Genomic DNA, 17,871 nt, shown 5'->3' on the forward strand with positions numbered 1-17,871 from the left:
CGGCGTCGTCGGGCGGGATGTCTCGCTGCCGGGCGTGGTGCGCGCCATGCTCGGCAGCGAGGAGAAGTGGAGGGCCGTGGCCTCCTTCTGCGAGAACGTAATGTTGCAGAAGGAGGCCGCGGGGAGGGAGCGCGAGTTTCAGCGGCGCGCTGAGGCTCGCGCTCGTGCGGTGGCCCGAGGTCGTCGCCCGATCGCGAGGCGTCTCCGGCGGCCGCCTCGGCGTGGCGGATGACCTAGGCTGGGAGGGGGGTCCTGACGGGACCCTCCTCCCGCCAGGCGGCGCCGGGTCGGACCGGTTGGGGGTAGGAGTGCCTCCCCCCACCGGTCCGACGCAAGGGGAGGCACCCTCGGCGGTCTGGTGCGGCCATGAACGCCCGGCCGCAGAGGGGTGGAAACGGGGTCGCGGGCGGTTGCGAGTTGGGGCTCGCAGCCGCCACTAAACGCGGCCCCGGGACGGATAGCGGCGGGATGGAGTGGCCCCGTCCCGCCGCTATGAGGCAGTGTGTCTACTGGGGGGACCGATTGTCCCCCCGGGGGATGGGCGCGAAAGCGCGGGCACGGGGAGGATACCGGAAGAATGCTTCGAGCGATTCCCGGTATCCTCCCAAAGCGTGCCGAAGGGTCACCGTGGGGTTTTTAGTGGGTAGGTCCCGCGCCTGTCGTTGTACGGGCGCGGGGAATCCCACACACCCCTCCCACCTCTCCCCAAGGAGGTGGGTGGGAGTCTTTCGAAGATTTTCCCCACGAGAAAAAAAAAAAAAAAAAAAAAGTTAGGTCTGGGATAGGTCTGGGATTTGCCCTAATCAGACTCATACTTTCGCACACTTCACATACTCGTTGAACTGATCCTGGGTTATTTTCTGGTTTGGATCACATAGTAATGTGGTACCACACTGAAACAGTCGATTAAACCAGGTTTCGATCAATATTTTTGAGGATAACGCATGTTAGGTCTGGGTTAGGTCTGGGATTTGCTCTCATCAGGCTCATTCTTTCGCATATTTCTCATACTTGATGGCTAGATCCTGGGCTTTTTCTGGATCGCATCACGTGGTAATGAAGTAGAACACTGAAACAGTCAATTAAACCAGGTTTCCATCAATATTTTAGAGGATAACGCATGTTAGGTCTAGGTTAGGTCTGGGATTTTCACTCATCAGACTCATACTTTCGCATATTTCTCATACTTCATGGCTGGATCCTGGGCTGTTTCTGGATTGTATCCCGTAGTAATGTGGGGCCACACTGAAACAATCAATTAAACCTGGTCTTGATAAATATTTTAGTGGATAGCGCATGTTAGGTCTGGGATAGGTCTGCGATTTGCCCTAATCAGACTCATACTTTCGCACACTTCACATACTTGTTGAACGGATCCTGGGATTTTTCTGGTTTGGATCACGTAGTAATGTGGTACCGCACTGAAACAGTCGACTAAACCTGGTTTCGATCAATATTTTAGAGGATAACACAAGTTAGGTCTGGGATAGGTCTGGGATTTGACCTCATCAGACTCATACTTTCGCGTTTTTCACATACTTGTTGAACAGATCCTGGGTTTTTTCTGGTTTGGATCACGTAGTACTGTGGTACCACACTGAAACAGTCGATTAAACCAGGTTTCGATCAATATTTTTGAGGATAACGCATGTTAGGTCTAGGTTAGGTCTGGGATTTGCTCTCATCAGGCTCATTCTTTCGCATATTTCTCATACTTGATGGCTAGATCCTGGTCTTTTTCTGGATTGCATCACGTAGTAATGTGGGACCACACTGAATCAGTCAATTAAACCTGGTTTCGATCAATATTTTAGAGAATAATTCATGTTAGGTCTAGGTTAGGTCTGGGATTTTCACTCATCAGACTCATACTTTCGCATTCTTCACATACTTGTTGAACGGATCCTGGCTTTTTTCTGGTTTGGATCACGTAGTAATGTGGTACCACACTGAAACAATCAATTAAACATGATCTAGATAAATATTTTAGAGGATAACGCATGTTAGGTCCGGGTTAGGTCTAGGATTTGCTCTCATCAGGCTCATACTTTCGCATATTTCTCATACTTCATGGCTAGACCCTGGGCTGTTTCTGGATTGTATCACGTAGTAATGTGGTACCACGCTGAAACAGTCGATTAAACCTGGTTTCGATCAATATTTTAGAGGATAACGCAAGTTAAGTCTGGGATTGGTCTGGGATTTGACCTCATCAGACTCAAACTTTCGCACACTTCACATACTCGTTGAACAGATCCTGGGTTATTTTCTGGTTGGGATCACATAGTAATGTGGTACCACACTGAAACAGTCGATTAAACTAGGTTTCGATCAATATTATTGAGGATAACGCATGTTAGGTCTAGGTCAGGCCTGGGATTTTCACTCACCAGACTCATACTTTCGCATTCTTCACATACTTGTTGAACGGATCCTGGGTTATTTCTGGTTTGGATCACGAAGTAGTGTGGTACCACACTGAAACAGTCCATTAAACCTGGTTTCGCTCAATATTTTAGAGGATAACGCATGTTAGGTCTACGTTAGGTCTGGGATTTGCTCTCATCAGGCTCATTCTTTCGCATATTTCTCATACTTGATGGCTAGATCCTGGGCTTTTTCTGGATTGCATCACATAGTAATGTGGCACCACACTGAAACAGTCGATTAAACCAGGTTTCGATCAATATTTTAGAGGATAACGCACGTTAGGTCTAGGTTAGGTCTGGGATTTTCACTCATCAGACTCATACTTTCGCATTCTTCACATACTTGTTGAACGGATCCTGGGTTTTTTCTGGTTTGGATCACGTAGTAATGAAGTACCACACTGAAACGGACAATTAAACCTGGTTTCGATCAATATTTTAGAGGATAAGGCAAGTTATGTCTGGGATGGGTCTGTGATTTGCCCTCATCAGGCTCATACTTTCGCATTCTTCACATACTTGTTGAACTGATCCTGGGTTTTTTCAGGTTTGGATCACGTAGTAATGTGGTACCACACTGAAACGGTCAATTAAACCTGGTACCGATCAATATTTTAGAGGATAACGCAAGTTAGGTCTGGGATAGGTCTGGGATTTGACCTCATCAGACTCAAGCTTTCGCACACTACACATACTCGTTGAACAGATCCTGGGTTATTTTCAGGTTTGGATCACATAGTAATGTGGTACCACACTGAAACAGTCGATTAAACCAGGTTTCGATCAATATTTTAGAGGAGAACGTATGTTAGGTCTAGGTTAGGCCTGGGATTTTCACTCATCACACTCATACTTTCGCATTCTTCACATTCTTGTTGAACGGATCCTGGGTTTTTTCTGGTTTGGATCACGTAGTAATGTGGGACCACACTTAAACAGTCAATTAAACCTGGTTTCGATCAATATTTTAGAGAATAATTCATGTTAGGTCTAGGTTAGGTCTGGGATTTGCTCTCATCAGGCTCATTCTTTCGCATATTTCTCATACTTCATGGCTAGATCCTGGGCTGTTTCTGGATTGTATCACGTAGTAATGTGGTACCACGCTGAAACAGTCAATTAAACCTGGTTTCGATCAACATTTTAGAGAATAACGCAAGTTAGGTCTGGGATAGGTCTAGGATTTGCCCTCATCAGGCTCTTACTTTCGCATATTTCTCATACTTCATGGCTAGATCCTGGGCTATTTCTGGATCGGATCACGTAGTAAAGTGGTACCACACTGAAACAGTCGATTAAACCAGGTTTCGATCAATATTTTAGAGGATAACGCATGTTAGGTCTAGGTTAGGCCTGGGATTTTCACTCATCAGACTCATACTTTCGCATTCTTCACATACTTGTTGAACGGATCCTGGGTTTTTTCTGGTTTGGATCACGTAGTAATGTGGTACCACACTGAAACGGTCAATTAAACCTGGTTTCGATCAATATTTTAGAGGATAACGCAAGTTAGGTCTGGGATAGGTCTGGGACTTGCCCTCATCAGGCTCATACTTTCGCATTCTTCACATACTTGTTGAACTGATCCTGGGTTTTTTCTGGTTTGGATCACGTAGTAATGTGGTACCACACTGAAACAGTTGATTAAATCTGGTTTCGATCAATATTTTAGAGGATAACGCAACTTAAGTCTGGGAATGGTCCGGGATTTGACCTCATCAGACTCATACTTTCGCACACTTCACATACTCGTTGAACAGATCCTGGGTTATTTTCTGGTTTGGATCACATAGTAATGTGGTACCTCACTGAAACAGTCGATTAAACCAGGTTTCGATCAATATTTTTGAGGATAACGCATGTTAGGTCTAGGTTAGGCCTGGGATTTGACCTCATCAGACTCATACTTTCGCATTCTTCACATACTTGTTGAACGGATTCTGGGTTTTTTCTGGTTTGGTTCACGTAGTAATGTGGGACAACACTGAAACAGTCAATTAAACCTGGTTTCGATCAATATTTTAAAGAATAATTCATGTTAGGTCTAGGTTAGGTCTGGGATTTGCTCTCATCAGGCTCATTGTTTCGCATATTTCTCATACTTGATGGCTAGATCCTGGGCTTTTTCTGGATTGCATCACGTAGTAATGAAGTACAACACTGAAACAGTCAACTAAACCTGGTTTCGATCAATATTTTAGAGAATAATTCATGTTAGGTCTAGGTTAGGTCTGGGATTTGCTCTCGTCAGGCTCATTCTTTCGCATATTTCTCATACTTGATGGCTAGATCCTGGTCTTTTTCTGGATTGCATCACGTAGTAATGAAGTACAACACTGAAATAGTCAATTAAACCTGGTTTCGATCAATATTTTAGAGAATAATTCATGTTAGGTTTGGGTTAGGTCTAGGATTTGCCCTCATCAGGCTCATACTTTCGCATATTTCTCATACTTCATGGCTAGATCCTGGACTGTTTCTGGATTGTGTCACGTAGTAATGTGGTACCACGCTGAAACAGTCGATTAAACCTGGTTTCCATCAATATTTTAGAGGGCAACGCAAGTTAGGTCTAGGTAAGGCCTGAGATTTTCACTGATCAGACTCATACTTTCGCATTCTTCACATACTTGTAGAACGGATCCAGGGTTTTTTCTGGTTTTGATCACGTAGTAATGAGGTACCACAATGAAACATTCAATTAAACCTGGTCTTGATAAAAATTTTACAGAATAACGCATGTTAGGTCTGGGTTAGGTCTAGGATTTGCCCTCATCAGGCTCATAATTTCGCATATTTCTCATACTTCATGGCTAGATCCTGGGCTATTTCTGGATTGGATCACGTAGTAATGTGGTACCACACTGAAACAGTCAATTAAACCTGGTTTCGATCAATATTTTGGAGAATAATTCATGTTAGGTCTAGGTTAGGTCTGGGATTTGCTCTCATCAGGCTCATTCTTTCGCATATTTTTCATACATGTAGAACAGATCCTGGGTTTTTTCTGTTTTGGATCACGTAGTAATGAAGTACAACACTGAAACAGTCAATTAAACCTGGTTTCCATCAATATATTACGGAATAACGCATGTTAGGTCTGGGTTAGGTCTAGGATTTGCCCTCATCAGGCTCATTCTTTCGCATATTTCTCATACTTCATGGCTAGATCCTGGGCTTTTTCTGGATTGCATCACGTAGTAATGAAGTACAACACTGAAACAGTCAACTAAACCTGGTTTCGATCAATATTTTAGAGAATAATTCATGTTAGGTCTAGGTTAGGTCTGGGATTTGCTCTCATCAGGCTCATTCTTTCGCATATTTCTCATACTTGATGGCTAGATCCTGGTCTTTTTCTGGATTGCATCACGTAGTAATGAAGAACAACACTGAAACAGTCAATTAAACCTGGTTTCGATCAATATTTTAGAGAATAATTCTTGTTAGGTTTGGGTTAGGTCTAGGATTTGCCCTCATCAGGCTCATACTTTCGCATATTTCTCATACTTCATGGCTAGATCCTGGGCTGTTTCTGGATTGTATCACGTAGTAATGTGGTACCACGCTGAAACAGTCGATTAAACCTCGTTTCGATCAATATTTTAGAGGATAACGCAAGTTATGTCTGGGATAGGTCTGGGATTTGACCTCATCAGACTCATACTTTCGCATTCTTCACATACTTGTTGAACGGATCCTGGGTTTTTTCTGGTGTGGATCACGTAGTAATGTGGGACCACACTGAAACAGTCGACTAAACCTGGTTTCGATCAATATTTTAGAGGATAACACATGTTATGTCTAGGTTAGGCCTGGGATTTTCCCTCATCTGACTCATACTTTCGCACACTTGACATACTCGTTGATCAGATCCTGGGTTTTTCTCTGGTTTGGATCACGTAGTAGTGTGGTACCACACTGAAACAGTCCATTAAACTTGGTTGCGATCAATATTCTAGAGGATAGCGCATGTTAGGTCTGGGTTAGGTCTAGGATTTGCCCTCATCAGGCTCATTCTTTCGCATATTTCTCAAACTTGGTGGCTAGATCCTGGGCTTTTTCTGGATTGCATCACGTAGTAATGTGGAACCACACTGAAACATTCAATTAAACCTGGTCTTGATAAATATTTTAGAGGATAACGCATGTTAGGTCTGGGTTAGGTCTAGGATTTGCTCACATCAGACTCATACTTTCGCATTCTTCACATACTTGTTGAACAGATCCTGGGTTTTTTCTGGTTTGGATCACGTAGTAATGTGGGACCACACTGAAACAGTCAATTAAACCTGGTTTCGATCAATATTTTAGAGAATAATTCATGTTAGGTCTAGGTTAGGTCTGGGATTTGCTCTTATCAGGCTCATTCTTTCGCATATTTCTCATACTTGATGGCTAGATCCTGGGCTTTTTCTGGATTGCATAACGTAGTAATGAAGTACAACACTGAAATAGTCAATTAAACCTGGTTTCCATCAATATTTTAGAGGACAACGCATGTTAGGTCTAGGTTAGGCCTGGGATTTGCCCTCATCAGGGTCATACTTTCGCAGTTTTAACATACATGTTGACCTGATCGAGGGTTTTTTCTGCTTTGGATCACGTAGTAATGTGGGACCACACTGAAACAGTCAATTAAACCTGGTTTCGATCAATATTTTAGAGAATAATTCATGTTAGGTCTAGGTTAGGTCTCGGATTTGCTCTTATCAGGCTCATTCTTTCGCATATTTCTTATACTTCATGGCTAGATCCTGGGCTTTTTCTGGATCGCATCACGTAGTAATGAAGTACAACACTGAAACAGTCAATTAAACCAGGTTTCCATCAATATTTTAGAGGATAACGCATGTTAGGTCTAGGTTAGGTCTGGGATTTTCACTCATCAGACTCATACTTTCGCATTTTTCACATACTTGTTGAACGGATCCTGGGTCTTTTCTGGTTTGGATCACGTAGTAATGTGGTACCACACTGAAACATTCAATTAAACCTGGTCTTGATAAATATTTTAGAGGATAACGCATGTTAGGTTTGGGTTTGGTCTAGGATTTGCCCTCATCAGGCTCATGCTTTCGCATATTTCTCATACTTCATGGCTAGATCCTGGGCTATTTCTGGATTGGATCACGTAGTAATGTGGTACCACACTGAAACTGTCAATTAAACCTGGTTTCGATCAATATTTTAGAGAATAATTCATGTTAGGTCTAGGTTAGGTCTGGGATTTGCTCTCATCAGGCTCATTCTTTCGCATATTTTTCATACATGTAGAACAGATCCTGGGTTTTTTCTGTTTTGGATCACGTAGTAATGAAGTACAACACTGAAACAGTCAATTAAACCTGGTTTCCATCAATATTTTACAGAGTAACGCATGTTAAGTCTGGGTTAGGTCTAGGATTTGCCCTCATCAGGCTCATTCTTTCGCATATTGCTCATACTTCATGGCTAGATCCTGGGCTGTTTCTGGATTGTATCACGTAGTAATGTGGTACCACGCTGAAACAGTCAATTAAACCTGGTTTCGATCAATATCTTAGAGGATAACGCAAGTTAGGTCTGGGATAGGTCTGGGATTTGCCCTCATCAGGCTCATACTTTTGCGTTTTTCACATAGCTGTTGAACAGATCCTGGGCTGTTTCTGGATTGTATCACGTAGTAATGTGGCACCACACTGAAATAATCAATTAAACCTGGTCTTGATAAATATTTTAGAGGATAACGCATGTTAGGTCTGGGTTAGGTCTAGGATTTGCCATCATCAGGCTCATACTTTCGCATATTGCTCATACTTCATGGCTAGATCCTGGGCTGTTTCTGGATTGTATCACGTAGTAATGTGGGACCACACTGAAACAATCAATTAAACCTGGTCTTGATAAATATTTTAGAGGATAACGCATGTTAGGTCTGGGTTAGGTCTAGGATTTGCCCTCATCAGGCTCATACTTTCGCATATTTCTCATACTTGATGGCTAGATCCTGGGCTTTTTATGGATTGCATCACGTAGTAATGAAGTACAACACTGAAACAGTCAATTAAACCTGGTTTCGATCAATATTTTAGAGAATAATTCATGTTAGGTCTAGGTTAGGTCTGGGATTTGCTCTCATCAGGCTCATTCTTTCGCATATTTCTCATACTTGGTGGCTAGATCCTGGGCTTTTTCTGGATCGCATCACGTAGTATTGAAGTACAACACTGAAACAGTCAATTAAACCTGGTTTCGATCAATATTTTAGAGGATAACGCAAGTTAGGACTGGGATAGGTCTGGGATTTGCCCTCATCAGGCTCATACTTTCGCGTTTTTCACATACTTGTTGAGCAGATCCTGGGTTTTTTCTGGTGTGGATCACGTAGTAGTGTGGTACCACACTGAAACAGTCCATTAAACCTGGTTTGGATGAATAGTTTAGAGGATAACGCATGTTAGGTCTAGGTTAGGTCTGGGATTTTCACTCATCAGACTCATACTTTCGCATTCTTCACATACTTGTTGAACGGATCCTGGGTTTTTTCTGGTGTGGATCGCGTAGTAATGTGGTACCACACTGAAACATTCAAATTAAACCTAGTCTTGATAAATATTTTAGAGGATAACGCTTGTTAGGTCTGGGTTAGGTCTAGGATTTGCCCTCATCATGCTTCTACTTTCGCAATATTTCTCATACTTCATGGCTAGATCCTGGGCTGTTTCTGGATTGTATCACGTAGTAAAGTGGTACCACGTTGAAACAGTCAATTAAACCTGGTTTCGATCAATACTTTAGAGGATAACGCATGTTAGGTCTGGGATAGATCTAGGATTTGCCCTCATCATGCTTCTACTTTCGCAATATTTCTCATACTTCATGGCTAGATCCTGGGCTGTTTCTGGATTGTATCACGTAGTAAAGTGGTACCACGCTGAAACAGTCAATTAAACCTGGTTTCGATCAATACTTTAGAGGATAACGCATGTTAGGTCTGGGATAGATCTAGGATTTGCCCTCATCAGGCTCTTACTTTCGCACATTTCTCATACTTGATGGCTAGATCCTGGGCTTTTTCTGGATCGCATCACGTGGTAATGAAGTACAACACTGAAACAGTCAATTAAACCAGGTTTCCATCAATATTTTAGAGGATAACGCATGTTAGGTCTAGGTTAGGTCTGGGATTTTCACTCATCAGACTCATACTTTCGCATATTTCTCATACTTCATGGCTGGATCCTGGGCTGTTTCTGGATTGTATCCCGTAGTAATGTGGGGCCACACTGAAACAATCAATTAAACCTGGTCTTGATAAATATTTTAGTGGATAGCGCATGTTAGGTCTGGGATAGGTCTACGATTTGCCCTAATCAGACTCATACTTTCGCACACTTCACATACTTGTTGAACGGATCCTGGGATTTTTCTGGTTTGGATCACGTAGTAATGTGGTACCGCACTGAAACAGTCGACTAAACCTGGTTTCGATCAATATTTTAGAGGATAACACAAGTTAGGTCTGGGATAGGTCTGGGATTTGACCTCATCAGACTCATACTTTCGCGTTTTTCACATACTTGTTGAACAGATCCTGGGTTTTTTCTGGTTTGGATCACGTAGTACTGTGGTACCACACTGAAACAGTCGATTAAACCAGGTTTCGATCAATATTTTTGAGGATAACGCATGTTAGGTCTGGGTTAGGTCTAGGATTTGCTCTCGTCAGGCTCATACTTTCGCATATTTCTCATACCTCATGGCTGGATCCTGGGCTGTTTCTGGATTGTATCACGTAGTAATGTGGTACCACGCTGAAACAGTCAATTAAACCAGGTTTCGATGAATATTTTTGAGGATAACGCATGTTAGGTCTGGGTTAGGTCTAGGATTTGCTCTCGTCAGGCTCATACTTTCGCATATTTCTCATACCTCATGGCTGGATCCTGGGCTGTTTCTGGATTGTATCACGTAGTAATGTGGTACCACGCTGAAACTGTCAATTAAACCTGGTTTCGATCAATATTTTAGAGAATAATTCATGTTATGTCTAGGTTAGGTCTAGGATTTACTCTCATCAGGCTCATTCTTTCGCATATTACTCACACTTGATGGCTAGATCCTGGGCTTTTTCTGGATTGGATCACGTAGTAATGTGGGACCACACTGAAACAATCAAATAAACCTCGTCTTGATAAATATTTTAGAGGATAGCGCATGTTAGGTCTGGGGTAGGTCTGGGATTTGCCCTAATCAGACTCATACTTTCGCACACTTCACATACTCGTTGAACTGATCCTGGGTTATTTTCTGGTTTGGATCACATAGAAGTGTGGTACCACACTGAAACAGTCGATTAAACCAGGTTTCGATCAATATTTTTGAGGATAACGCATGTTAGGTTTGGGTTAGGTCTAGGATTTGCTCTCGTCAGGCTCATACTTTCGCATATTTCTCATACTTCATGGCTAGATCCTGGGCTATTTCTGGATTGGATCACGTAGTAATGTGGTACCACACTGAAACATTCACTTAAACCTGGTCTTGATAAATATTTTAGAGGATAACGCATGTTAGGTTTGAGTTAGGTCTAGGATTTGCCCTCATCAGGCTGATACTTTCGCATATTTCTCATACTTCATGGATAGATCCTGGGCTGTTTCCGGATTGTATTACGTAGTAATGTGGTACCACGCTGAAACAGTCAATTAAACCTGGTTTCGATCAATATTTTAGAGGATAACGCAAATTAGGTCTGGGATAGGTCTGGGATTCGCCCTAATCAGGCTCATACTTTCACGTTTTTCACGTACTTGTTGAGCAGATCCTGGGTTTTTTCTGGTGTGGATCACGTAGTAGTGTGGTACCACACTGAAACAGTCCATTAAACCTGGTTTGGATCAATAGTTTAGAGGATAACGCGTGTTAGGTCTAGGTTAGGTCTGGGATTTTCACTCATCAGACTCATACTTTCGCATTCTTCACATACTTGTTGAACGGATCCTGGGTTTTTTCTGGTGTGGATCCCGTAGTAATGTGGTACCACACTGAAACATTCAATTAAACCTAGTCTTGATAAATATTTTAGAGGATAACGCTTGTTAGGTCTGAGTTAGGTCTAGGATTTGCCCTCATCATGCTTCCACTTTCGCAATATTTCTCATACTTCATGGCTAGATCCTGGGCTGTTTCTGGATTGTATCACGTAGTAAAGTGGTACCACGCTGAAACAGTCAATTAAACCTGGTTTCGATCAATACTTTAGAGGATAACGCATGTTAGGTCTGGGATAGATCTAGGATTTGCCCTCATCAGGCTCTTACTTTCGCATATTTCTCATACTTCATGGCTAGATGCTGGGCTATTTCTGGATTGGATCACATAGTAAAGTGGTACCACACTGAAACATTCAATGAAACATGGTCTGGATATATATTTTAGAGGATAACGCAAGTTAGGTCTGGGTTAGGTCTGGGATTTTCACTCATCAGACTCATACTTTCACATTCTTCACATACTTGTTGAACAGATGCTGGGATATTTTCTGGTTTGGATCACATAGTAATGTGGTACCACTCTGGGACAGTCGATTAAACCAGGTTTCGATCAATATCTTAGAGAATAATTCATGTTAGGTCTAGGTTAGGTCTGGGATTTACTCTCATCAGGCTCATTCTTTCTTATATTACTCATACTTGATGGCTAGATCCTGGGCTTTTTCTGGATTGGATCACGTAGTAATGTGGGACCACACTGAAACAATCAATTAAACCGGGTCTTGATAAATATTTTAGAGGATAGCGCAAGTTAGGTCTGGGATAGGTCTGGGATTTGCCCTAATCAGACTCATACTTTCGCACACTTCACATACTCGTTGAACTGATCCTGGGTTATTTTCTGGTTTGGATCACATAGTAATGTGGTACCACACTGAAACAGTCGATTAAACCAGGTTTCGATCAATATTTTTGAGGATAACGCATGTTAGGTCTGGGTTAGGTCTGGGATTTGCTCTCATCAGGCTCATTCTTTCGCATATTTCTCATACTTGATGGCTAGATCCTGGGCTTTTTCTGGATCGCATCACGTGGTAATGAAGAACAACACTGAAACAGTCAATTAAACCAGGTTTCCATCAATATTTTAGAGGATAACGCATGTTAGGTCTAGGTTAGGTCTGGGATTTTCACTCATCAGACTCATACTTTCGCATATTTCTCATACTTCATGGCTGGATCCTGGGCTGTTTCTGGATTGTATCCCGTAGTAATGTGGGACCACACTGAAACAATCAATTAAACCTGGTCTTGATAAATATTTTAATGGATAGCGCATGTTAGGTCTGGGATAGGTCTGCGATTTGCCCTAATCAGACTCATACTTCCGCACACTTCACATACTTGTTGAACGGATCCTGGGATTTTTCTGGTTTGGATCACGTAGTAATGTGGTACCGCACTGAAACAGTCGACTAAACCTGGTTTCGATCAATATTTTAGAGGATAACACAAATTAGGTCTGGGATAGGTCTGGGATTTGACCTCATCAGACTCATACTTTCGCGTTTTTCACATACTTGTTGAACAGATCCTGGGTTTTTTCTGGTTTGGATCACGTAGTAGTGTGGTACCACACTGAAACAGTCGATTAAACCAGGTTTCGATCAATATTTTTGAGGATAACGCATGTTAGGTCTGGGTTAGGTCTAGGATTTGCTCTCGTCAGCCTCATACTTTCGCATATTTCTCATACCTCATGGCTGGATCCTGGGCTGTTTCTGGATTGTATCACGTAGTAATGTGGTACCACACTGAAACAGTCAATTAAACCAGGTTTCGATCAATATTTTTGAGGATAACGCATGTTAGGTCTGGGTTAGGTCTAGGATTTGCTCTCGTCAGGCTCATACTTTCGCATATTTCTCATACCTCATGGCTGGATCCTGGGCTGTTTCTGGATTGTATCACGTAGTAATGTGGTACCACGCTGAAACAGTCAATTAAACCTGGTTTCGATCAATATTTTAGAGAATAATTCATGTTAGGTCTAGGTTAGGTCTCGGATTTGCTCTTATCAGGCTCATTCTTTCGCATATTTCTCATACTTCATGGCTAGATCCTGGGCTTTTTCTGGATCGCATCACGCAGTAATGAAGTACAACACTGAAACAGTCAATTAAACCAGGTTTCCATCAATATTTTAGAGGATAACGCATGTTAGGTCTAGGTTAGGTCTGGGATTTTCACTCATCAGACTCATACTTTCGCATTTTTCACATACTTGTTGAACGGATCCTGGGTCTTTTCTGGTTTGGATCACGTAGTAATGTGGTACCACACTGAAACATTCAATTAAACCTGGTCTTGATAAATATTTTAGAGGATAACGCATGTTAGGTTTGGGTTTGGTCTAGGATTTGCCCTCATCAGGCTCATACTTTCGCATATTTCTCATACTTCATGGCTAGATCCTGGGCTATTTCTGGATTGGATCACGTAGTAATGTGGTACCACACTGAAACTGTCAATTAAACCTGGTTTCGATCAATATCTTAGAGGATAACGCAAGTTAGGTCTAGGTTAGGTCTAGGATTTACTCTCATCAGGCTCATTCTTTCGCATATTACTCACACTTGATGGCTAGATCCTGGGCTTTTTCTGGATTGGATCACGTAGTAATGTGGGACCACACTGAAACAATCAAATAAACCTCGTCTTGATAAATATTTTAGAGGATAGCGCATGTTAGGTCTGGGGTAGGTCTGGGATTTGCCCTAATCAGACTCATACTTTCGCACACTTCACATACTCGTTGAACTGATCCTGGGTTATTTTCTGGTTTGGATCACATAGAAGTGTGGTACCACACTGAAACAGTCGATTAAACCAGGTTTCGATCAATATTTTTGAGGATAACGCATGTTAGGTTTGGGTTAGGTCTAGGATTTGCTCTCGTCAGGCTCATACTTTCGCATATTTCTCATACTTCATGGCTAGATCCTGGGCTATTTCTGGATTGGATCACGTAGTAATGTGGTACCACACTGAAACATTCACTTAAACCTGGTCTTGATAAATATTTTAGAGGATAACGCATGTTAGGTTTGAGTTAGGTCTAGGATTTGCCCTCATCAGGCTGATACTTTCGCATATTTCTCATACTTCATGGATAGATCCTGGGCTGTTTCCGGATTGTATTACGTAGTAATGTGGTACCACGCTGAAACAGTCAATTAAACCTGGTTTCGATCAATATTTTAGAGGATAACGCAAATTAGGTCTGGGATAGGTCTGGGATTCGCCCTAATCAGGCTCATACTTTCACGTTTTTCACGTACTTGTTGAGCAGATCCTGGGTTTTTTCTGGTGTGGATCACGTAGTAGTGTGGTACCACACTGAAACAGTCCATTAAACCTGGTTTGGATCAATAGTTTAGAGGATAACGCGTGTTAGGTCTAGGTTAGGTCTGGGATTTTCACTCATCAGACTCATACTTTCGCATTCTTCACATACTTGTTGAACGGATCCTGGGTTTTTTCTGGTGTGGATCCCGTAGTAATGTGGTACCACACTGAAACATTCAATTAAACCTAGTCTTGATAAATATTTTAGAGGATAACGCTTGTTAGGTCTGAGTTAGGTCTAGGATTTGCCCTCATCATGCTTCCACTTTCGCAATATTTCTCATACTTCATGGCTAGATCCTGGGCTGTTTCTGGATTGTATCACGTAGTAAAGTGGTACCACGCTGAAACAGTCAATTAAACCTGGTTTCGATCAATACTTTAGAGGATAACGCATGTTAGGTCTGGGATAGATCTAGGATTTGCCCTCATCAGGCTCTTACTTTCGCATATTTCTCATACTTCATGGCTAGATGCTGGGCTATTTCTGGATTGGATCACATAGTAAAGTGGTACCACACTGAAACATTCAATGAAACATGGTCTGGATATATATTTTAGAGGATAACGCAAGTTAGGTCTGGGTTAGGTCTGGGATTTTCACTCATCAGACTCATACTTTCACATTCTTCACATACTTGTTGAACAGATGCTGGGATATTTTCTGGTTTGGATCACATAGTAATGTGGTACCACTCTGGGACAGTCGATTAAACCAGGTTTCGATCAATATCTTAGAGAATAATTCATGTTAGGTCTAGGTTAGGTCTGGGATTTACTCTCATCAGGCTCATTCTTTCTTATATTACTCATACTTGATGGCTAGATCCTGGGCTTTTTCTGGATTGGATCACGTAGTAATGTGGGACCACACTGAAACAATCAATTAAACCGGGTCTTGATAAATATTTTAGAGGATAGCGCAAGTTAGGTCTGGGATAGGTCTGGGATTTGCCCTAATCAGACTCATACTTTCGCACACTTCACATACTCGTTGAACTGATCCTGGGTTATTTTCTGGTTTGGATCACATAGTAATGTGGTACCACACTGAAACAGTCGATTAAACCAGGTTTCGATCAATATTTTTGAGGATAACGCATGTTAGGTCTGGGTTAGGTCTGGGATTTGCTCTCATCAGGCTCATTCTTTCGCATATTTCTCATACTTGATGGCTAGATCCTGGGCTTTTTCTGGATCGCATCACGTGGTAATGAAGAACAACACTGAAACAGTCAATTAAACCAGGTTTCCATCAATATTTTAGAGGATAACGCATGTTAGGTCTAGGTTAGGTCTGGGATTTTCACTCATCAGACTCATACTTTCGCATATTTCTCATACTTCATGGCTGGATCCTGGGCTGTTTCTGGATTGTATCCCGTAGTAATGTGGGACCACACTGAAACAATCAATTAAACCTGGTCTTGATAAATATTTTAATGGATAGCGCATGTTAGGTCTGGGATAGGTCTGCGATTTGCCCTAATCAGACTCATACTTCCGCACACTTCACATACTTGTTGAACGGATCCTGGGATTTTTCTGGTTTGGATCACGTAGTAATGTGGTACCGCACTGAAACAGTCGACTAAACCTGGTTTCGATCAATATTTTAGAGGATAACACAAATTAGGTCTGGGATAGGTCTGGGATTTGACCTCATCAGACTCATACTTTCGCGTTTTTCACATACTTGTTGAACAGATCCTGGGTTTTTTCTGGTTTGGATCACGTAGTAGTGTGGTACCACACTGAAACAGTCGATTAAACCAGGTTTCGATCAATATTTTTGAGGATAACGCATGTTAGGTCTGGGTTAGGTCTAGGATTTGCTCTCGTCAGCCTCATACTTTCGCATATTTCTCATACCTCATGGCTGGATCCTGGGCTGTTTCTGGATTGTATCACGTAGTAATGTGGTACCACACTGAAACAGTCAATTAAACCAGGTTTCGATCAATATTTTTGAGGATAACGCATGTTAGGTCTGGGTTAGGTCTAGGATTTGCTCTCGTCAGGCTCATACTTTCGCATATTTCTCATACCTCATGGCTGGATCCTGGGCTGTTTCTGGATTGTATCACGTAGTAATGTGGTACCACGCTGAAACAGTCAATTAAACCTGGTTTCGATCAATATTTTAGAGAATAATTCATGTTAGGTCTAGGTTAGGTCTCGGATTTGCTCTTATCAGGCTCATTCTTTCGCATATTTCTCATACTTCATGGCTAGATCCTGGGCTTTTTCTGGATCGCATCACGCAGTAATGAAGTACAACACTGAAACAGTCAATTAAACCAGGTTTCCATCAATATTTTAGAGGATAACGCATGTTAGGTCTAGGTTAGGTCTGGGATTTTCACTCATCAGACTCATACTTTCGCATTTTTCACATACTTGTTGAACGGATCCTGGGTCTTTTCTGGTTTGGATCACGTAGTAATGTGGTACCACACTGAAACATTCAATTAAACCTGGTCTTGATAAATATTTTAGAGGATAACGCATGTTAGGTTTGGGTTTGGTCTAGGATTTGCCCTCATCAGGCTCATACTTTCGCATATTTCTCATACTTCATGGCTAGATCCTGGGCTATTTCTGGATTGGATCACGTAGTAATGTGGTACCACACTGAAACTGTCAATTAAACCTGGTTTCGATCAATATCTTAGAGGATAACGCAAGTTAGGTCTGGGATAGGTCTGGGATTTGCCCTCATCAGGCTCATACTTTTGCGTTTTTCACATACTTGTTGAACAGATCCTGGGCTGTTTCTGGATTGTATCACGTAGTAATGCGGCACCACACTGAAATAATCAATTAAACCTGGTCTTGATAAATATTTTAGAGGATAACGCATGTTAGGTCTGGGTTAGGTCTAGGATTTGCCATCATCACGCTCATACTTTCGCATATTGCTCATACTTCATGGCTAGATCCTGGGCTTTTTCTGGACTGCATCACGTAGTAATGAAGTACAACACTGAAACAGTCAACTAAACCTGGTTTCGATCAATATTTTAGAGAATAATTCATGTTAGGTCTAGGTT

The sequence above is a fragment of the Colletes latitarsis genome, unplaced genomic scaffold (genome assembly GCF_051014445.1).
Source record: "Colletes latitarsis isolate SP2378_abdomen unplaced genomic scaffold, iyColLati1 scaffold0007, whole genome shotgun sequence".
Taxonomy (NCBI): Eukaryota; Metazoa; Arthropoda; class Insecta; order Hymenoptera; family Colletidae; genus Colletes; species Colletes latitarsis.